Source organism: Chlorocebus sabaeus, chromosome 13 (genome assembly GCF_047675955.1).
Source record: "Chlorocebus sabaeus isolate Y175 chromosome 13, mChlSab1.0.hap1, whole genome shotgun sequence".
NCBI classification, from domain to species: domain Eukaryota; kingdom Metazoa; phylum Chordata; class Mammalia; order Primates; family Cercopithecidae; genus Chlorocebus; species Chlorocebus sabaeus.
In genome coordinates, this window is record NC_132916.1 from 78,648,861 (window position 1) to 78,671,082 (window position 22,222).

A 22,222-nucleotide genomic window follows, 5' to 3' on the forward strand; every position below is an offset into this window, starting at 1 on the left:
GTTGCCCAGGCTGGAGTACAGTGGCACGATCTTGGCTCACTGCAACCTCTGCCTCCCAGGTTCAACCAATTCTCCTGTCTCAGCCTTCCGAGTAGCTGGCATTACAGGCATGCGCCACCACACCTGGCTAACTTTTTATATTTTTAGTAGAGACAGGGTTTCACCATGTTGGCCAGGCTGGTCTCGAACTCCTGACCTCAGGTGATTCACCCACCTCAGCCTCCCAAAGTGCTGGGATTACAGGCGTGAGCCACCACACCTGGCCAGAACTGTGTAACATTTAAAAGAGAAGATAATCTTTTCTTCAAAGTATTTATAAAGTTGTTATTTATTTACAGGTATTTAACAAGTATCTGTTCTGTGTTAGCAGCTATGGAGAACAGAAAGAAGACACTGTCCCTGACTATCAGGAACATGCTGTAAGCCAGGGAAGATACAAATATAAGGCATTTTCTCTTTCTCTTTCTTTTCTCCCACAGAACACAGTACTAAGGGAACGTTCGCAGACAAAGCAAAACAAATTCAAGTTGGCAGAAAAAAGAAACAGTGTTGTGATAGGCCAGCCAAAGGAAGCTATGGAATTTCAAATGCTGACATATTTAATAGGATTTTATTTAATTAGTTGAAGTAGTACAATTTCTTTTAGGTATACATCTATCTAATAATTTGTTCCCGGCCAGGTGCAGTGGCTCATGCTTATAATTCTAGCACTTACAGAGACTGAGGCGGGTGGATCACTTGAGGCCAAGAGTTCAAGATCAGGCTGGCCAACATGGTGAAATCCCTTCTCTACTAAAAATACAAAAAAATTAGCTGGGCATGGTACACACCTGTAGTCCCAGCTACTCAAGAGGCTGAGGTCAGAGAATCGCTTGAACCCAGGAGGCGGAGGTTACAGTGAGCTGAGATTGCAATACTGCACTCCAGCCTGGGTGACAGAACAAGACTCCATCTCAAATAAAAATAAACAATAACTTGTTCTAAGTGAAAACAGTAACTAGTAGGAAGTGGAAAAAAACAGTTGAAGGATTCAAAGGGACCTAGACTCCTTTTTTCACGCTCAAAATAAAGTTTCAGATAGACGGATGAATCAGGACATAAGTCCTTGGGTTTAACACTAGTTCTTTTGTTGGGCTCGGTGGCTCACGCCTGTAATCCCAGCACTTTGGGAGGCCGAGGCAGGCAGATTACCTTAGGTCAGTAGTTCGAGACCAGCCTGGCCAACATGATAAAACCCCGTCTCTACTAACAACACAAAAATTAGCCAGACATGATGGCGCACACCTGTAATCCCAGCTATTCGGGAGGCTGAGGCAGGAGAATTGCTTGAACCCAGGAGGCAGAAGTTACAGTGAGCCGAGATCACACCACTTTACTCCAGCCTGGGTGACAGAGTGAGACTCCATCTCAAAAAAAAAAAAAAAAAAAAAAAACTAGTTCTTTTAAAAGTTGGCAAAATTATGAATACAAAACCCATTACCCTCAATTAAGAGAGTTAATTAAAAATGACAGCTGGGTTCTCATTTCTAGGAAGATGGAACATACTTTTCAGCATTTCTTCTGCTAGGTAGAGCTAAAACCCTTGGGTACTACACATACCACAAACACAGGAGGACTCTGAAAGGTGCAAAGAAGCCAGCGGAGCCACTAAGGAACTCAAACATGGTGTGAGTTCCCCGGGTTTTCTTTCTTTCAAATATCCAGACTTGGGGCTGAAGAGCTGGCAACCTGGATATACCAATTTGAACAAACAAAAACGCCCCAAAAGAAGCTTGCTCTTTCTGGGCAAAGGACCAAAAAAGGGGCAGTCTAGCAAGACAGAGCTTTTAGACAATTAACACTCTACTCCAGTCAAGCACCACCAAAGACTTGTGGCCCCAGCCCCACCCAGGGCAGCAAAGGCAGGGTGGAAGGCCTAGCACTTTCTACCTCTGGAAGCCTACAATGAGGTACCTCAAACCCCCACCACGGTAGAATCAGAGGCTAAATAAGAAGCTGAAACTTCCATTCCCAAGAATGAAATGAACAAGAGCCCCTGCATGTTCTCCTCTCTCCCACCCCTCCCCGCCAGAGTCACTGGACATCATAGAGGGAACCTGGACTTCCACTCCCCAACCACAGTGTCTCTGCAGAGCGTGTGGAGAACTTCCACCACAGCTCAGGGGTCATGAGAAGGCCTCTGCCCCTATGCAGGTGCCGACAGAGGCTGGCTGGAGAACCTGAACTTCCATCCCTACCCGGCAGTGGTGGCATCCCTATTCTCCCTGCCAGAGCAATGTTAGGAAAAGTCAGCTAAACAGGTTTAAATAAGATCTAGAGTCTCGTAATATAATATGAAAATGTCCAGGTTTCAACAGAAAATTCCTCATACCAAGAGCCACGAAGATCTCAAACTAAAAGAGACAATCAACAGATGCCAAGACCAAGATGACAGCGATGTTAAGAGTTTCCTGACAGATTTTAAAGCCTTACATGCTTCAATAAGTAATTATGAATGTACTTGAAACATTATGAAGAAAAATAGCCTCAGAAACAAATAGAAGGCCCCAAGACTCCATGCCAACACACATTATACTTTAATTTCTGAAAACTAAAGACAAAGAAAAAATTGAAAGCAATGAAAGAAGATCAACACCTTGCTTATTGGGAAAAGCAATTTGGATGAAAGCAGATTTCTTCTCAGAAAAGCAAGCCAGAGGAAGTAGTGGCATAGTATTTTTTAAGAAAAAAAAAAGTATTTTTTCAAGAAAAAATCTCAGGCCAGGTGCGGTGGCCCACGCCTTATAATCTTAGCACTTTGGGAGGCCAAGGTGGCGAGACTGCTTGAGCCCAAGACTTCAAGACCAGCTTGGGCAATAAAATAAGATCCTGTCTCGGCCAGGTGTGGTGGCTCACGCCTGTAATCCCAGCACTTTGGGAGGCCGAGGCGGGCAGGTCATGAGGTCAGGAGTTTGAGACCAGCCTGGCCAATACAGTGAAACCCCGTCTCTACTAAAAATACAAAAATTAGTGGGGCACGGTGGCGGGCACCTGTAATCCCAGCTACTTGGGAGGTTGAGGCAGGAGAATTGCTTGAACCCGGCAGGCACAAATTGCAGTGAGCTGAGATCGCGCCACTGCACTTTAGCCTGGACTCCATCTCAAAAAAAAAAAAAAAAAAAAAAGGCTGGGGGCGGTGGCTCATGTCTGTAATCTCAGCACTTTGGGAGGCCGAGGTGGGCAGATCACCTGAGGTCAGAGTTCAAGACCAGCCTGACCAACATGGAGAAACCCCATCTCTACTAAAAATACAAAATGAGCCAAGTGTGGTGGCACATGCCTATAATCCCAGCTACTCGGGAAGCTGAGGCAGGAGAATCGCTTGAACCCGGGAGGCGGAGGTTGTGGTGAGCCGAGATCGCGCCCTTGTACTCCAGCCTGGGCAACAAGAGCAAAACTCTGTCTCAAAAAAAAAAAAAAAAAAATCCTGTCTCTGCAAAATAAAAATTAAAAAATTAGCCAGGTGTGGTAGCACACATCTGTAGTCCCAGCTACTTGGGAGACTGAGTCAGGAAGATCCCTTGAGCTTAAGGAGTTCAAGGTCGCACTGACTATGATCGGTGCCACTGCACTCCAGCCTGGGCAACACAGACCCTATCTCAAAAAAAAAAAAAAAAAATCAGCAAGGATATAGAGCTCAATAACACCACCATCCAAAGGATCCAACAGACATTTATAGAAAATTCCACCTCACAACAGCAACATACATACTCTTTTCAAGTGTTCACAGAACATACACCAAAACAGACCATATCTTGAGCCAAAAACAAACTTAGACAAGTTTTTTAAAAATTGAAATTATATGAAATATATTCTCAAAGCACAAAAGATTCAAACTGGAAATCAGTAACAGGAAGAAAACAAGAAACTCTCCACACAATTGGAAACTAAACAACACGCTACTAAATAATCCAGGTCAAAGAGGAAGTCTCAATGGCTATCAAAAACACACTGACCTGAAGGAAAATAAAGATACAACTTATCAAAATTTCTGGGACACAGAGGGCAATTTAGAGCACTAAATGCATATGTTAGATAAGAAAAAAAAGCCTCAGGCCGGGCGCAGTGGCTCACACCTGTAATCCCAGCACTTTGGGAGGCCAAGGCAGGTGGATCACCCGAGGTCAGGAATTTGAGACCAGCCTGGCCAACATGGCAAAACCCCGTCTCTTCTAAAAATACAAAAATTAGCTGGGCATGGTGTTCCACTCTTGTAGTCCCAGCTACTCAGGAGACTGAGGGAGGAGAATTGCTTGAACCTGGAAGGTGGTTGCAGTGAGCCGAGACTGCACCATTGCACTCCAGCCTGAGCAACAGAGCAAGATTCCATCTCAGAAAAAAAAAAAAAAAAAAGTCTCAATCATTTAAGCTTTTACCTCATGAATGCAGAAAAGAACAAAATAAACTCAAAGCTAAAAAGGAAAATATCAGGCCAAGGGCAGTGGCTCACGCCTGTAATCTCAGCACTCTGGGAGGCCAAGGCAGGAGGGACTGCCTGAGGTCAAGAGTTTGAGACCAGCCTGCCCAACATGGCGAAACTCTGGCTGTATAAAAACACAAAAATTAGCTGAGCATGGTGGTGGGGGCCTGTAATCTCAGCTACTCAGGAGGCGGAGGCAGGAGAATCACTTGAACCTGGAAGGCGGAGATTGCAGTGAGCTGAGATTATGCCATTGCACTCCACCCTGGGCAACAAGAGTGAAACTCTGTCTCAAAAAGAAAAGAAAAGAAGGCCGGGCGCGGTGGCTCAAGCCTGTAATCCCAGCGCTTTGGGAGGCCGAGACGGGCGGATCACGAGGTCAGGAGATCGAGACCATCCTGGCTAACACGGTGAAACCCCGTCTCTATTAAGAAATACAAAAAACTAGCCGGGCGAGGTGGCGGGCGCCTGTAGTCCCAGCTACTCGGGAGGCTGAGGCCGGAGAATGGCGTGAACCCGGGAGGCGGAGCTTGCAGTGAGCTGAGATCCAGCCACTGCACTCCAGCCTGGGCGACAGAGCGAGACTCCATCTCAAAAAAAAAAAAAAAAAAAAAGAAAAGAAAAGAAAAGAAAAGGATATTGATAAGAGCAAAAAGCAATAAAGTTAAAAACAGAATAACCATAGAGAAAAATCAATGAAACAAAGGAGTCTTTTAAAAAGATTAAAAATTGACAAACCTCTAGCAATACCGGCAATGCAAAAAGGACAGAGAACACGTATTACTGATATCAGGAATGAAAAAGGAGCTATCATTATAGACCTGCAAGCACTTAAAGAATAAGGAATATGGCTAGACATGGTGGCTCATGCCTGTAATCCCAGCACTTTGGGAGGTTGAGGTGGGTGTATCACCCGAGGTCAGGAGTTCAAGACCAGCCTGGCCAACATGGTGAAACCCTGTCTCTACCAAAACTCACCAATAAAAGAAGATAATCTGAATAGTGCCATAACTATTAACGAAGGTGATTCATAGTTTTAAAGAAATAGTCAAGCCCAGGTGGTTTCACTGTAGAAACATTTAAAAAAGAATTAAGGCTGGGCGTGGCGGTCACACCTGTAATCCTGGCACTTTGGGAGGCCGAGGCGGGTGGATCACCTGAGGTCAGGAGTTCGAGACCAGCCTGGCCAACATAGTGAAACCCTGTCTCTACTACAAATACAAAAAAAGTAGCAGGGCGTGGTGGCACGTATCTGTAATCCCAGTTACTCGGGAGGCTGAAGCACAAGAATCTCTTGAACCCAGGAGGAGGAGGTTGCAGTGAGCCAAGATCACACCACTGTATTCCAGTCTGGCTGACAGAGTGAGACCCTGTCTCAAAAAAAAGTTTTTTTTTAAAGAATTAAATCAATTCTATACAAACTCTTCCAGAGCACAGAAGGAACACTTCTCAATTCATTTTATAAAAGGCTATATTACCCTGATGCTGAAATCAGATGAAGACAGTTCCAAAAAACAAAACAAAGCAAAAACTATAGACTAGTATCATTCATGAATACACAGATGCAAAAACTGTTAACAAAATATTACCAAATAGAATCCAGCAAGATATAAAAATAATTACATACCATGATCAAGTGAGAATTATTCCAGGGACATAAGACTAGTTCAATGTTCAAAAATTAATATAATCCACTATATTAAGAGACTAAAGAAAAAGGCTCGTGTGATCATGCAACAAATGCAGAAAAGCATGTGCTAAAACTGAATACCCATTCAGGACATAAGCTCTCAGAAAAATAGAATTTAAAGGGAATATCCTCAACCTGATAAAGAGTATCTACAAAACCATCCTGGCTAACATGGTGAAACCTCGTCTCTACTAAAAACATAAAAAATTAGCCAGGCATGGTAGCAGGTGCCTGTAGTCCCAACTACTCAGGAGGCTGAGGCAGGAGAATGGCGTGAACCCAGGAGGCAGAGCTTGCAGTGAGCGGAGATCGTGCCACTGCACTCCAGCCTGGGCGACAGAGCGAGACTCTGTCTCAAAAAAAAAAAAAAAAAAAAAAAAAAGATGAGCATCTACAAAAATACCTACAGCTAACATTATACTCTCTATGATGAAACACTGAATTCTTTCCTCCTAAAATCAGGAACACAGCAAGGACATCTACTTTGTCACCTTATTTGACACAGTACTGGAAGTTCTAGCCAATGCAAGAAGGTAAGAAGAGGAAATAAAGGCATAGAAATCCAAAAATACAGAAATATTTGCAGATAACATAATTGTCCACAAAGAAAATTCTAAGGAATCTACAAAAATTCTCCTAGAATGAACAATTCTAGCATAGTATTAAGGTGACAAGATAGAAGATAAACATAAAAATCCATTCTTGGGACAGGATAGTGGAAGACTGGCAGAGTAGGAAGCATCAAGAATCTGTATCTCCACCTAAACAAAAACTGCACCGACAGAATCTGTCTGATGTAACTATTTAGGAACTCTGGAGTCTATTGGGAGGAATGCAACTTCCAGGGGGACACCTGGATGGTAAATGACAAATTATGGTTAATTTTGGTTAATTTCAGCCCAGCTACTGCTATGGTTTTAATGTGTCCTTCCAAAAGCAAGGTGTTGAAACTCAACAGCTAATGTGCTAGTATTAAAAGCTGGGCCTTTGAGAGGGGATTATGCCACAAGGGTTCCTTACTCATGAATGGGAGTAAGGCCCTTATAGAGAGGCATCAGACAGCATTTGGGTTTCCTGCCTTCTTCCTTCAGCCATGTGAGAACAAAGTATTCCTCCACTCCAGAGGATACAGCCCTCACCAAACAACTGAACATGGCAGCGCCCTGATCTTGGACTTCCTAGCCTCCAAACTGTGAGGGAAAAAAATTCTGTTCTTTATAAATTACCCAGTCTGTGGTATTCTGTGATAGCAGCACAAAACAGAATAAACTTCTCAGCCCCTAGTACCTTAGTGGGCAACTGTACACGTGTTCCTGGAGGAGTCTGCAGGCATTTCACAGGAGCCAGGATGGTCAAAAAGGACCCGGTCCTCCAAAAACTGGATATTTGTGTTTTGATTGCCAAATGCAGCTTCTGACCTTGCAGTCATGGGGGGCAGCTATGGTTGCACCCCTCCTCCCACTGTTGCAAGCCCTTCCCCCCTTCAGGCTGAAGCAACTTCCCGAGAGTTAAAGGGCCACCGACCTTTTATTTCCCCCATCCCTTCATTTTTCTCTTTTTTCCCTTTTGGGGAAACAGACATTTAAAGTCTAGGAAATTCAAAAGTAACTACACACAGGGGAATTTTTAAAGTCTCTGTGAGTCACACATGGTTGGCTCATGCTTGTAATCCTAGTACTTTGAGAGGTTGAAATGCAAGGATTGCTTAAGGCCAGGAGTTTGAGACAAGCCTGGGCAACACAGTGAGACCCTGTCTCAAAAAAAAGATGAAAACATCAGCCAGGCTTGGAGGTGTACACCTGTAGTCCCAGCTACTCAGGAGACTAAGGTGGGAGGATCGCTTAAGCCCAGAAACTTGAGTCTACAAGTAGCTATGATCTTGCCACCATATTCCGGCCTGAGAAACATGGAGACCATAAAGAAAACAGCTATAAAATATACAAATATACACAAAAGAAAATGAGAAGGGAATTAAAACATTTCACTGCAAAAAAATCAACTAAATGGCCTGGCATGGTGGCTCATGCCCGTAATCCCAGCACTTTGGAAGGCCAAGGTGGGCGAATCACTTGAGGTCAAGAGTTTGAGACCAGCCTGACCAACATCGTGAAACCCTGTCTCCACTAAAAATACAAAAATTAGCTGGGTATGTTGACATGTGGCTGTAATCCCAGCTATGCAGGAGGCTGATGCAGGAGAATCGCTTGAACCTGGGAGACTGAGGTTGCAGTGAGCTGAGATTGCGCCACTGCACTCCAGGCTGAGTGACAGAGCAAAACTTCATCTCAAGAAAAAAAAAAAAAAATCAACTAAACACAAAAGAAGACAGTAAGTAGAAAATTATTTATTTATTTATTTTTTTTTTTGAGACGGAGTTTTGCGCTGTCATCTAGGCTGGGGTGCAGTGGTGCAATCTTGGCTCACCGCAACCTCTGCCTCCTGGGTTCAAGCGATTCTCGTGCCTCAGCCTCCTGAGTAGCTGGGATTACAGGCACCCGCCACCACGCCCGGTTGATTTTTTCTATTTTAGTAGAGAGGGGTTTCACCATCTTGTCCATGCTGGTCTCGAACTCCTGAGCTCAGGCAATCTGTCTGTCTCGGCCTCCCAAAGTGCTAGGATTACAGACATAAGCACCATCCCCGGCCACTAATGTAGAAAATTAAGGAAAAAGATGGATAGGCATATAAAAAACTGAAATAACAGAAGTCCCTCCTTATCAGTAATTACCTTAAATGGATTAAACCCTCCCATCAAAAGACAAACTGGCAGAACGGATAAAAAACCGACAGGATGTGCACCTACAGTCTCAACTACTTGAGAAGCTGGTGGGGGAAGGGGGGCAGATCACTGGAACTCAGGAGTTTGAGGCTTTAGTGCATTATGATGTAGCACACTGTGAATATTTACTGTACTCTAGTCTGGGCAACACAGTGAGACCCTGTCTCTATAATTAATAAAATAAATTTTAAAATAAAAAAACATGAACCAGCCGGGCGTGGTGGCTCAAGCCTATAATCCCAGCACTTTGGGAGGCCGAGACGGGTGGCTCGCGAGGTCAGGAGATCGAGACCATCCTGGCTAACATGGTGAAACCCTGTCTCTACTAAAAAAAATACAAAAAACTAGCCAGGCGAGGTGGCGGGCGCCTGTAGTCTCAGCTACTCGGGAGGCTGAGGCAGGAGAATGGCGTAAACCCGGAGGCGGAGCTTGCAGTGAGCTGAGATCCGGCCACCGCACTCCAGCCTGGGTGACAGAGCAAGACTCCGTCTCAAAAAAAAAAACCATGAACCAACTATATGTTGTCTACAAGAGACACTTTAGATCTAGACACACACATAGGTTAAAAGTGTAAGAATGAAAAAAGATACTCCACACAAACAGTAACTAAAGATACCAGGGACGGCTATAAATAAGCCTATCACGAAAAGACAAATGCTATATGATCCACTTATATAAGTAGCCGAATTCACAGAGACAGGAAGTAGAAGGGTAGCTGCCCATGGCTGGAGGGAGGGTGAATGGTGAGTTATTGTTTAATGGGTATGGAGTTTCAGTTTTGTAAGATGAAGAGATCTGAAAATGAATGGTTATGATGGCTGCATAGTGATGTTAATGTGCTTAGTACAACTGCACTCTACACTTAAAAACTGTTAAAATGGCAAATTTTATGTTATGTGCATTTTACTATATACAAAAGTCAACTATATCATTGGGAAAAAAGTCAACTATATGATTGGGAAAATGGAAATCGATACCACAATGAGATACTACTTCACACCCAATTACATGGTTGTTATCAAAGAAACCCAAAAATAACAAGCATTGATGAGGATGTAGAGAAATTGTAATCCTGGTGGGAATGCAAAATGGTGCAGCCACTGTGGAAAACAGTTTTGTCATTTTTCAAAAGATTAAAAATGAGGCCGGATGCAGTGGCTTACGCCTGTAATCCCAGCACTTTTGGAGGCCAAGTTGGGCAGATCACCTGAGGTCAAGAGTTCAAGACCAGCTTGGCCAACATGGTGAAACCCCGTCTCTACTAAAAAAATTAGCCAGGCATGGTGGCGGGTGCCTGTAATCCCAGACACTTGGGAGGCTGAGGCAGGAGAATCACTTGAACCCAGTAAGCGGAGGGTGTGGTGAGCCAGGATCACACCATTGCACTCCAGCCTGGGAAACAGAACAAGACTCCGTCTCAAAAAAAACAAAATTAAAAATGGAATTACCATATGACCCAGCAAATCCACTTCTTGTATATATCTAAAAATCTTAAAAGCAGGGTCTGGAAGAAATATCTGTGCACCCATATTCATAGCAGCATTATTCACAAAAGCCAAACAGTGAGAGCAACCCAAGTGTACATCAACAAATGAATGATAAAGCATGAAATATACATGCAATGGAATATCACTCAGCCTTAAAAAGGAAATTTTGACATACTACAACATGGCAAAATCCCTAAAACACTATGCTGAGTAAAATGAGTAAGTCACAAAAGGGAAAATACTGCATGATTCCACTCAGATGAGGTACCTAGAGTAGTCAAATTCACAGAGAAACACAATGGTGGTTACCAAGGGTGGGGATGAGGGGGAGAATAAGAATGACAACTTTAATGGGTGTAGTGTTTCAGTTTTGAAAAATAAAAAATGTTCTATGGATAGAGAGTAGTGATGATTCCACAACTAGTGGAACATGTGAATGTACTACTTAATACCACTTAACTGCACACTTGAAATATTTTAAATGGTAAATTTTATGTTATGTATATTTTACCACAACTTTTAAAAAATAATTTTTAAAACTCAATTGAATTCTATAGCTTAGCAATTAACATACAGACACTGAAATTAAAAATACAACACTTTATAATCACTTAAAAAATGAAATACTTAGGTATAAAATCTAACAAGACATATACATATATGACATGTGCTAAAAACTATAAAACACTGGCCAGGCACAATGGTTCATGCCTGTAATCCCAGCATGTTGGGAGGCTGAGGCTGGCAGATCACGAGGTCAAGAGATCAAGACTATCCTGGCCAACATGGTGAAACCCTGCCTCTACTACAAATACAAAAAATTGCTAGGCACTGTGGCTCACGCCTGTAATCCCAGAATTTTGGGAGGCTGAGGAAGGGGGATCACCTAAGGTCAGGAGTTCGAAACCAGTGTGACCAATATGGTGAAACCCTGTCTCTACTAAAAAACACAAGAATTAGCTGGGCATGGTGGCTTGCATCTGTCATCTCAGCTACTTGGGAGGCTGAGGCAGGAGAATCGTTTGAACCCAAGAGAGATGGAGGTTGCGGGGAGCTGAGATCGTGCCACTGCACTCCAGCCTGGGCGACAGAATGAAACTCCGTCTCAAAAAATAAAACATAAAATTAGCTGGGCATGGTGGCACGTGCCTGTAGTCCCAGCTACTTGGGAGGCTGAGGCAGGAGGATCGCTTGAACCCAGGAAACGGAGGTTGTAGTGAGCTGAGATCGTGCCACTGCACTCCAGCCTGGGCGACGGAATGAAACTCCGTCTCAAAAAATAAAACATAAAATTAGCTGGGCATGGTGGCACGTGCCTGTAGTCCCAGCTACTTGGGAGGCTGAGGCAGGAGGATCGCTTGAACCCGGGAAACGGAGGTTGTAGTGAGCTGAGATCGCGACACTGCACTCCAGCCTGGTGACAGAGCAAGATTGTCTCAAAAAAAAAAAAAAACAGAACTATAAAACACTGATGAAAGAAATCAATGATCTGAATAAATGAAGACACAAACCATGTTTATGAATTAGAAGACTCATATTAGTGTGGTATTCTGAAATGTAATTTTCTCAACAGTAGCCTGGGCACATATTTTCAACAAACACACACTAACTTGGAAAGAATGCCTATTCTATACACTTTTGCTTTAATTTCTGATGACTTTAGCTTCTAACAAAGCAATGTTGGAGTGATGTCAGCAAGACGGCTAACTAGAAGTCCTTCGTGCTTATCCCTACATCCCAACAAGGACAGCCAAAACAATAAATAAACAGCTACATTTCAATGAAAATAACTACAGGAGAGCACAGGAGTCATCAAAGGAGTAACAGAAACCCAAGTGAGCATAGAAACTCAGGATAGCCGTACAAAAAACAAGGCAACACGAGGCCTCCACCGGTCATCCCCCAGCTGGGATCAGCTGGGAACCAGGAGGAGCTTCCTGTGCTGAAAAGGTAGCAAGCGGATCCCAGCAGCCCCCTCAACAACTTGGGCACCCACAATCACGCCAGTGGGGTCCTCTGCAGTCCTCACAGGAACTAAGCCCAGCTGAGGGAGCTACCTGGAGTCCACAGAGCTGTGCCCCTCCCAGGGGAGCAGGCACTGTCTCACCCACGGTGGCCCATGCAGCTACTATGCTACACCACTGTGGAACCAGAACTACTGCTGGAGTGTGTCTTGCAATGGGGCGGGTAGCCAGGGCACCTCCTCCTTGAGGCTAAGCTGCCCCTGATCCACCCCTGCCTGGTGGCCTGACATCCCCAAGCTGAGCTGTGAGTAGCTGTTATGCCCATCCCCATGGGCCAATCTACCTCACCCTGTCCCTGCCCCCTCTCAGATCTAAAGTAATGTACTCCCTCCTGAGGACGTGTGCGCTGGCCGAGCTCCTCAGTTACTGCTGCACCCTATCTCTAGGGGCTGAGGGAACAGTGTCACGGTACAGGGGCCGTATATACCTCTCCCCAGTTGCTGCCACATCCTGTATCCAGACTCTGTGAGGCCAAGTACAGGGATGGCAAATGCCTCAGAATGGTAGAACACAGCTGTTATCTGGGCCCTAAGAAGCAGCACAGCAATGGCTCCACCTGACCTCATGGAGTCTAGAAGACTGCCAAGTGCCACCATCCCAGGGTCTAGACTCACCAGTATACAATGCCTCATCCCCTACTGTCACTGTGCTCTATTGGCTCAGGTTCCTGAATTGCAGAGGCCATACCCTGGTCTCTGGGCCCAAACTCGCAGAGTACCTCTTCTTCCTGGAATCAGGTCAGAGCTGTACCCTGCCCTCCAGGGATAGAATTATAGCTGCATCCCAGCCCCCTGGACCCAAGCTGCTAGAGAATGGTTCATAGTCTCAGATACTGGCTCTCTGGTCAACCTACATCCAATTTTGCCACAGAAAGCAAACCAGCATATCAAGACCCAGGTAGCACAATGGGTTCACAAGACCCTGAGCCTAGGACCTCAGTCCTACAGCCAATCCAAGCATCTGCACCTGGAACCTAGCTCCTCTGCAGCTGCTTGGAGACCATGTCAGATCTGACACCATTAGAACGATCCCCTTGGCTAAGTCCCCCCACTGAGGGGAAAACATGAAGACTCCAAAAGCCCTTGCCACCAAGGACATCAACAACTGTAGTTACTGCCACAAACTTCTACATCCTAGAACACTGAGGTGTCTGCCATTATTGCTGATTTTGAAAGCAGCTGAAGAAGTTGCACAGAGACCATACCACTGCAGCACCTACAAGGAAAGAGAGTAACCACACTCTTCCCAACTGGCATACTAAGATCCAACTACAGATGAAAGTCTTTTACTAGAAGAGTGGTTCTAGAGGCAATTACTCCACCGGATGTGCAGACATCAGTGCAGGGAGACAAGAAACATAAAAAAAAACAAGAAAATATGATGCCACTTGAATAATATAACTGTCTAGTAATAGACCCCAATAAAAAGGAAATCAACAAATGCCAGGAAAGAAAAATATTTTAAGGACACTCAATAAGATACTAAAAAATACAGACAGACAATTCAGCAAAATAAGAAAAACAATTCATGATATAAATGAGAAATTCAACAAAGTGACAGATATCATAATTTAAAAAAAAAAACAGGCCAGGCACGGTGGCTCATGCCTGTAATCCCAGCACTTTAGGAGGCCGAGGCGGGTGGATCACGAGGTCAGGAGATCGAGACCATCCTGGCTAACACAGTGAAACCCCCTCTCTATTAAAAATAATTTTTTAAAAAATTAGCTGGGCGTGGTGGTGGCACCTGTAGTCCCAGCTACTTGGGAGGCTGAGGCAGGAGAACGGCATGAAACCAGGAGGCGGAGCTTGCAGTGAGCCGAGATCGCACTGCACTTCAGCCTGGGTGAGAGCGAGACTCTGTCTCAAAAAAAAAAAAAAAAACAAAACAAAAAAACAAACAAAAAACCACGTATCTTGCAGCTGAAGGATTCAATTAATGAAATTAAAAAACAGAATAGAGTTTCAACCACAAAACTGATCAAGCAGAAAAAAAATCTTTGAACTTCAAGATGGGTTGTTTGAAATCAGAGAAAAAGAAGTAAGAATGAAAAGAGTAAAGAAAGCTCACTCGTAAGATGCCTGGGACACCATTATGTGAACACATTTCTTATTATGGAAATTCCATAAGAAAAAGAAATGAGAAAAGGCATAGAAAACCTACATAGGCCAGGCACAGTGGCTCACACCTCTAATCCCAGCACTTTGGGAGGCCAAGGTGGGAGGATCACCTGAGGTCTGGAGTTCGAGACCAGCCCGGCCAACATGGTGAAACCCTGTCTCTACTAAAAATAAAGTATGCCAGGTGCAGTGGGTCACGCCTGTAATCCCAGCACTTTGGGAGGCCGAGGCAGGCAGATCACTTGAGGTCAGGAGTTCGAGACCAGACTGGCCAACATGGAGAAACCGCGTCTCTACTAAAAATACAAAATTAGCCAGGCGTGGTGGTGCAAGCCTGTAATCCCAACTACTTGGGAGGCTGAGGCAGGAGAGAATTGTTTGAACCTGGGAGGTGAAGGCTGCAGTGAGCCAAGATCGCTCCACTGCACTCCAGCTGGGGAACAAGCAAGACTTGTCTCAGAAAAAAAAAAAGAAAAAGAAAAGAAAATCTATTTAATAAAATAATAGCTGAAAATTTCCCAAGTCTGGGGGAAAATATGGATATCTACAGCCTGAAAGCTCAAAAGCTCCAAATAGATTCAACCCAAAAAAGTCTTCCCCAATGTATATTATAGCCAAATTGTCAAAAGTCAAAGGCAAAGTGAGAATTCTAAAAACAGCCAAGAGAAAAGCATCAAGTCACGTATAAAGGAATCCCCTTTAGACTAACAGGAGAAACCCTACAGGTCAGGAGAGAAGGGGATGACTATTCAACATGCTAGAAGAAAAGAAAAAAATCATCCAGCAAATCTATCCTTCAGCAATGAGGGAGAAATAGTCTTTTCCAAGCAAAAACACAACAAAACAAAACAAACACCCAAGGGAACTCATCACTACTAGACCAGCCTTACAAGAAATGCTCAAAGGTACTGTATGTACATCTGGAAGGGAAAAGATGATAATCACCATCATGAAAACATGCAGAAGTATAAAATGCACTGGAACAGCAGATATACAAAGGAGAAAGATAAAACAATCAAACCTTATCACTACAGACCAAACTGCACTGATAATAAGAGAGAAGAAAGGAACAAAAGATACACAAAACAACCAGGAAAAGTTAGCAAAATGACAGGAGTAAGTCCTCACCTATTAATAACCTTGCATGTAAACAGATTAAATTCCCCAATTAGAAAATGGCTGAATAGACTTTTAAAAACTTTATTCAAATATATGCTGCCTACAAGAAACTCACTTCACCTGTAAAGACACATGTTGAAAGAAAGTGAAGGACTGGAAAAAGATACTCCACACAGACAGAAACCAAAAACAAGCAGGAGCTGCTATACTTAAATGAAATAAACTTTAAGTCAAAAACTGTAAGACAAAGAATGTCATAATACAATGATAAATGGATCAATTCAGCAAGAAGAGATAACAATTGTAAATATCTATGCACCCAACATTGAAGCAACCACAAATATAAAGCAAATATTTAGATCTAAAGGGAGGGATAGACTCCAATACAATAATAGGGACTTTAACACCCCACTCTCAGCATTAGATAGATCATTTAGACAGAAAATCATCAAATAAACACTCCATTTAAACAGCACTTTAGACCAAATGGACCTAACAGGTATTTATATGGAACATTTCATCCAACAGGTACAGAATACAAATTCTTTTCATTGGCACACAGAACATTCTCCAGGAGAGTCTATAGTCATACCACCCTGAACACCCCCAATCTCGTCTGATCTGGGAAGCTAAGCAGAGTCAGGCCTGGTTAGTACTTGGATGGGAGAACATTCTCCAGTATAGACCACATGTTAGGCCACAAAACAGTCTCAACTAATTAAAAAGAACTGAAATCACATCAAGTATCTTTTCTGACATAACAAGAGCAACTTTCAACACTATTCAAATACAGAAAAACTAAACATGCTCCTGAAAAAACTATGAGTCAATTAAGAAATTAAGAAGGAAAATAAAATATTTCTTGAAACAAATGAAAATCGGAACACAATATACTGAAACCTATGGGATATAACAATCAATAGCAGTACTAACAAGTTTATAGCAATAATTGCCTATACCAGAAAGCACAAAGATTTCAAATAAACAACCTAGAAATGCAGCTCAAGGAACTAGAAGAGCAAGAACAAATCAAACTCAAAATGAGTAGAGGGAAACAAATAATAAAGATCAGAGCAAGGCCAGGTGCAGTGGCTCATGCCTGTAATCCCGACACTTTGGCAGGCCAAACTGGGAGGACTGCTTGAGCCCCAGGGTGCAAGACCAGCCTGGGCAATGTAGTGAGACTCTTGTCTCTTACAAAAAACTTAAAAATTAGCTGGGCATGGCGGTACATGTTTGTACTCTCAGCTACTCATGAGGCTGAGGCAGGAGGGCTGTCTGAGCCCAGGAGGTTGAAGCTGCAATTAGCAGTGACTGTGCCAGTGCACTCCAGCCTGGTGACAGACTGAGACCCTGTCTCCCCACCCCATGAAAAAAAAAAAAAAAAAAATCATAGCAGAAAAAAGTAAATTGTGACTAACACAAAAGATAAACAAGGCTGGGCGCAGTGGCTCACACCCAGCACCCTGGGAGGCTGAGGCTAGGGGACTGCTTGAGCCCAGGAGTTTGAGACCAGCCTGGGCAACATGGCGAAACCCCATCTCTACAAAAATTACAAAAATTAGCCAGGCATGGTGGTGCATGCTTGTAGTCCCAGCTATTTGGGAGGCCGAAGTGGGAGGATCGCTTGAGCACCGGTAGTGATAGTTGCAGTGAGCTGATATAGTACCATTGCATTCCAGCCTGGGCAGCAAGGCAAAAGAATGTCTTAAAAAAAAAAGCCCAGGCATGGTGGCTCACGCGTGTAATCCCAGTACTTTAGCAGGCCAAGGCGGGTGGATTACCTGAGGTCAGGAGTTAAAGAGCAGCCTGGCCAACATGGCGAAACCCATCTCTACTAAAAATACAAAAATTAGCCAGGCGTGGTGGCATGCACCAGTAGTCCCAGCTGCTTCAGAGGCTGAGGCAGGATAATTGCTTGAACCCGGGAGGCAAAGGTTGCAGTGACCCAAGGTCACACCACTGCACTCTAGCCTGGGTGATAAGAGTGAGACTTCATCTCAAAAAAAAAAACAAAAAACAAAAAACAATCAATAAAACAAAAAGTTGTTTTGAAAAGATAAACAAGGCCAGTACGGTGGCTCACGCCTGTAATCCCAGCACTTTGGGGGGCCAAGGTGGGCAGATCACCTGAGGTCAGGAGTTCAAGATCAGCCTGATCCTGATCTTGATCAGGCCAATGTGGCAAAACCCTGTCTCTACTAAAAATACAAAAATTTGCCAGATGTAGTGGGGCGCACCTGTAATCCTAGCTCCTGGGGAGGCTGAGGCAGGAGAATCACTTGAACCCAGGAGATGGAGGTTGCAGTGAGCTGAGATCGTGCCATTGCACTCCAGCCTGGGCAACAAGAGCGAAACTCTGTCTCAAAAAAAAAAAAAAAAGATAAACAAAATAACCATTAGACAGACTAATCAAGAAAAAAAAAGACTCTAAAAAATAAAATCGGAAACAGAAAAGAAGACATACAGATGATACCACAAAAATGTAAAGGACCATTAGAGACTATTAAGAACAACTATACATCAACAAATTGGAAAAGCTAATGGAAATGGATACATTCCTGGAAACAAACAATCTACCAAGAGTGAACCAAGAAGGAACAGAAAACCTGAACCAACCAGTTATGAATAATGAGATTAAATCAGTAATACAAAGTCTTTCATGAAAGAAAAGCCCAGGACCTGATGGCTTCAATGCCGAGTTCTACCAAATATTTGAAGAACTAATACCAACTCTCAAACTATTCCAGAAAATTGAAGAGAGGAGTAGATTTCTCCCAAACTCATTCTATGAGGCTACCGTGACTCTGATAGCAAAACTAGACAAAGACACGACAAAAAAAAGAAAACTACAGGCTAATATCCCTGATGAACAAAGATGCAAAATCCTCAGCAAAATACTAGCAAGCCAAATACAGCAGCACATCAAAAAGATCATTCACTATGATAAAGTGGGCTTTATTCCAGCGATATCAGGATGGTTTCGCATATGCAAATCAATAAACCTGATACATCACATCAACAGAAGAAAGGACAAAAACCATATATGATCATCTCAACAGATGCAGAAAAAGTATCTGGTAACATTCAACATCCTTTCATGATAAAAACTCTCAACAAACTGCATACAGGACCATACTGCAAAACAATAAAGACCATTATGACAAACCCACAGCAGGCATCATACTGAATGGGACAAAGCGAAAAGCTTTTCCTCTAAGAACTAGAACAAGACAAGGCTGTCCATTCTCACCACTTTTATTCGGACTGAAAGTCCAAGCCAGAGCAATCAGGCAAGGGAAAGAAATACAGAAACAAGAAAGTCAAACTGTCCCTGTTTGCAGACAATATGACCTTGTATCTAGAAAACTAAAAGATCCGCCAAAAAACTCTTTAAACTGATAAATTCAGTAAAGCTGCAGGACACAAAATCAACATACAAAAATCAGTAGTGTCTCTATATAACAACAATGATCTAATAGAAAAAGAAATCAAGAAAGCAATCCCATCTATAGTAGCTACAAACAAACAAAAAACCCCTAAAACCCAAGAATAAATTTAACCCTAGGAACAAATTTTTAAATTTTTAAATAAATTTAAAAAGAGGTGAAAAAACTCTACAAGAAAAACTATAGAACACTGTTGAAAGAAATTGACGATAACACAAAAAATTGAAAGATATCTCCTGTTCATGGATTAAAAGAACGAATATTGTGAAAATGACCACACTATTAAAAGCAATCTACACATCTAAGGCAATCCTATCAAAATACCAATGACATTCTTCATAGAAACAGAAAAGCCTCGGCTGGGTGCAGTGGCTCACACCTGTAATCCCAGCACTTTGGGAGTCGAGATGGGCGAATCAGCTAAGGTCAGGAGTTCAAGACCAGCCTGGCCAATATGGTGAAACCCTGTCTCTACTAAAAATACAAATATTAGCCAGGAGTGGTAGTGGGCGCCTATAACCCCAGCTACTCGGGGAACTGAGGCAGGAAGAACTGCTTGAATCCGGGAGGCAGAGGTTGCAGTGAGCCGAAATCATGCCACTGCACTCCAGACTGAGTGATAGAGCAAGACTTCGTCTCAAAAAAAAAAAAAAAAAAAGAAAGAAAGAAAGAAATAGAAAAGCCTAAAATGCCTAGAGAACCACAAAAGACTCCAAAGAGATCCTGAGCAGAAGGAACAAAGTTGGAGACATCACACTACTTGACCCTAAACTGCAATGCTATTGTAACCAAAACAGCATGGTACTGTGTACGCATAAAAACGGGCATACAGACCAATGAAACAGAATAGAGAATCCAGAAATCCATGTATTGAACATTCACTGGAGCAAGTACGGTGTCTTCAATAAATGGTGCTGAGAAAACTAGATATCCATTTCCAGAAATAAGGAGCTAGACACCCTAATTCTCATCGTATATAAAACCAACTCAAAATAAATTAAAGATATAAACGTTTAGACCTGAAACTATGAAATTATTAGAAGATGACATAGGGGAAATGCTTCAGGACATGGGTCTGGGTCAAGATTTTAGGAAGACCTCAAAAGCACAGGCAACAAAAGCAAAACTAAACAAATGTGATTATATAAAACTAAAATGCTTCTGTACAGTAAAGACAACAATTAAAAGAATAAAGAGGCAACCTGTAGAATGGGAGAAAATATTTGCAAACTATTCATCTAACAAGGGATTAATATCCAGAATATACAAGGAACTCAAACAAGAGCAAAAAAAACCTCACAAATAATCCAATTAAAAAATGAGTAAATGAATTGGAATAGACATCTCTCAAAAGAAGACATACAAATGGCGAAGAGGCATATGAAAAAAACTCCTCAGTGTCACTAATCATCAGGGAATTACAAATCAAAAGCGCCATGAGATATCATCTTGCCCTAATTAGGATGGCTGTTAGCAAAAAGACAAAAACTGCCGGGCGTGGTGGCTCATGCCTGTAATTCCAGTACTTTGGGAGGCCAAGGCAGGTGGATCACCTGAGGTCAGGAGTTCGAGACCAGCCTGGCCAACATGGTGAAACCCGGTCACTACTAAAAATACAAAAATTAGCCTGGTGTGGTGGCAGGCACCTGTAATCCCAGCTACTTGGAAAGCTGAGGCAGAAGAATTGCTTGAACCCGGGAGGCAGAGGTTGCAGTGAGCCGAGGTTATGCCACTGCACTCCAGCCTGGGCAACAGAATGAGACTCCATCTTAAAAAATAATGATAATAATTTCAACAAAAACCCTTACTGTCATAGACTTACGTGTGTGTATGTGTGTGTGTGTGTGTGTGTGCATGCATGAGGGATGCATCAAACAGTACCAGGTAATATTAAGTGTTATCAAGAAGAATAAAGAAGGGGGCCAGGCATGGTGGCTCATGCCTGTAATCCCAGCACTTTGGGAGGCTGAGGCAGGTGGACTGCCTGAGCTCAGGAGTTCGAGACCAGACTGGGCAACATGGTGAAATCCCGTCTCTACTAAAATACAAAAAATTAGCTAGGCGTGGTAGTGTGTGCCTATAGTCACAGCTACTCAGGAGGCTGAGGCAGAAGAATTGCTTGAACCTGAGAGGCAGAAGTTGTAGTGAGCCGAGATGATGCCGCTGCACTCCAGTTTGGGCAACAGAGTGAGACTCTGTCTCCAAGAAAAAAAAAAAAAAAAAAAAAAAACCTAGCAAATGCTGGTGAGGATTTGGAGAAAGAATTCGTGGCCGGGCGCGGTGGCTCAAGCCTGTAATCCCAGCACTTTGGGAGGCCGAGACGGGTGGATCACGAGGTCAGGAGATCGAGACCATCCTGGCTAACACAGTAAAACCCCGTCTCTACTAAAAAATACAAAAAAAATAGCCGGGCGAGGTGGCGGGCGCCTATAGTCCCAGCTACTCGGGAGGCTGAGGCAGGAGAATGGCGAAAACCCGGGAGGCGGAGCTTGCAGTGAGCTGAGATCCGGCCACTGCACTCCAGCCTGGGTGACAGAGCGAGACTCCGTCTCCAAAAAAAAAAAGAATTCGTATACAAAGTTCTTGGAAATGTAAAATAATATAGCCACTATGAACAGTATGGAGGAAGGGATTAATGGAGGAAGAATAGGATTAATGAACATAGGAGTGCAGATCTCTCTGACATATTCATTTCCTTTCCTTTGGATATACTCAGCATCAGGACTGCTAGATTATATGGTAGTTCTAGTTTTTGTTTTTTAAGGAACCGCCATACTATTATAAGCACTATTCGCAATAGCCAAGACACGGAATCAACCTAAGTTCCCATCAACAGACAAATGAATAAAGAAATTGTAATATAAACATGTTACGTTTCATGTAATATAAATACATGTTATGTTAAGAGAAATAATGCAGGCACAGAAAGATAAATAACACATGTTCTCACTCATAACGAAGCTAAAAAAGTTGATCTCATAGATGTACAGAGTAGAATAATGGTTACTAGAGGCTGGGATGGTAGGGGAAGGTAGGTATATTAGACATTGGTTAACAAATACAAAAGTACAGCCAGATAGGTGGAATGAATTCTA

The 22,222-nt window shown here is 43.1% G+C and overlaps 1 protein-coding gene across 2 annotated transcripts in view; it reads right to left on the reverse strand.

Annotated features, from left to right (window-relative positions):
• The window catches only part of KATNA1 (katanin catalytic subunit A1), a 63,380-nt gene that overhangs the window by 12,295 nt on the left and 28,863 nt on the right, over window positions 1-22,222 (reverse strand). The gene's annotated exons all lie outside the window — the stretch shown is intronic.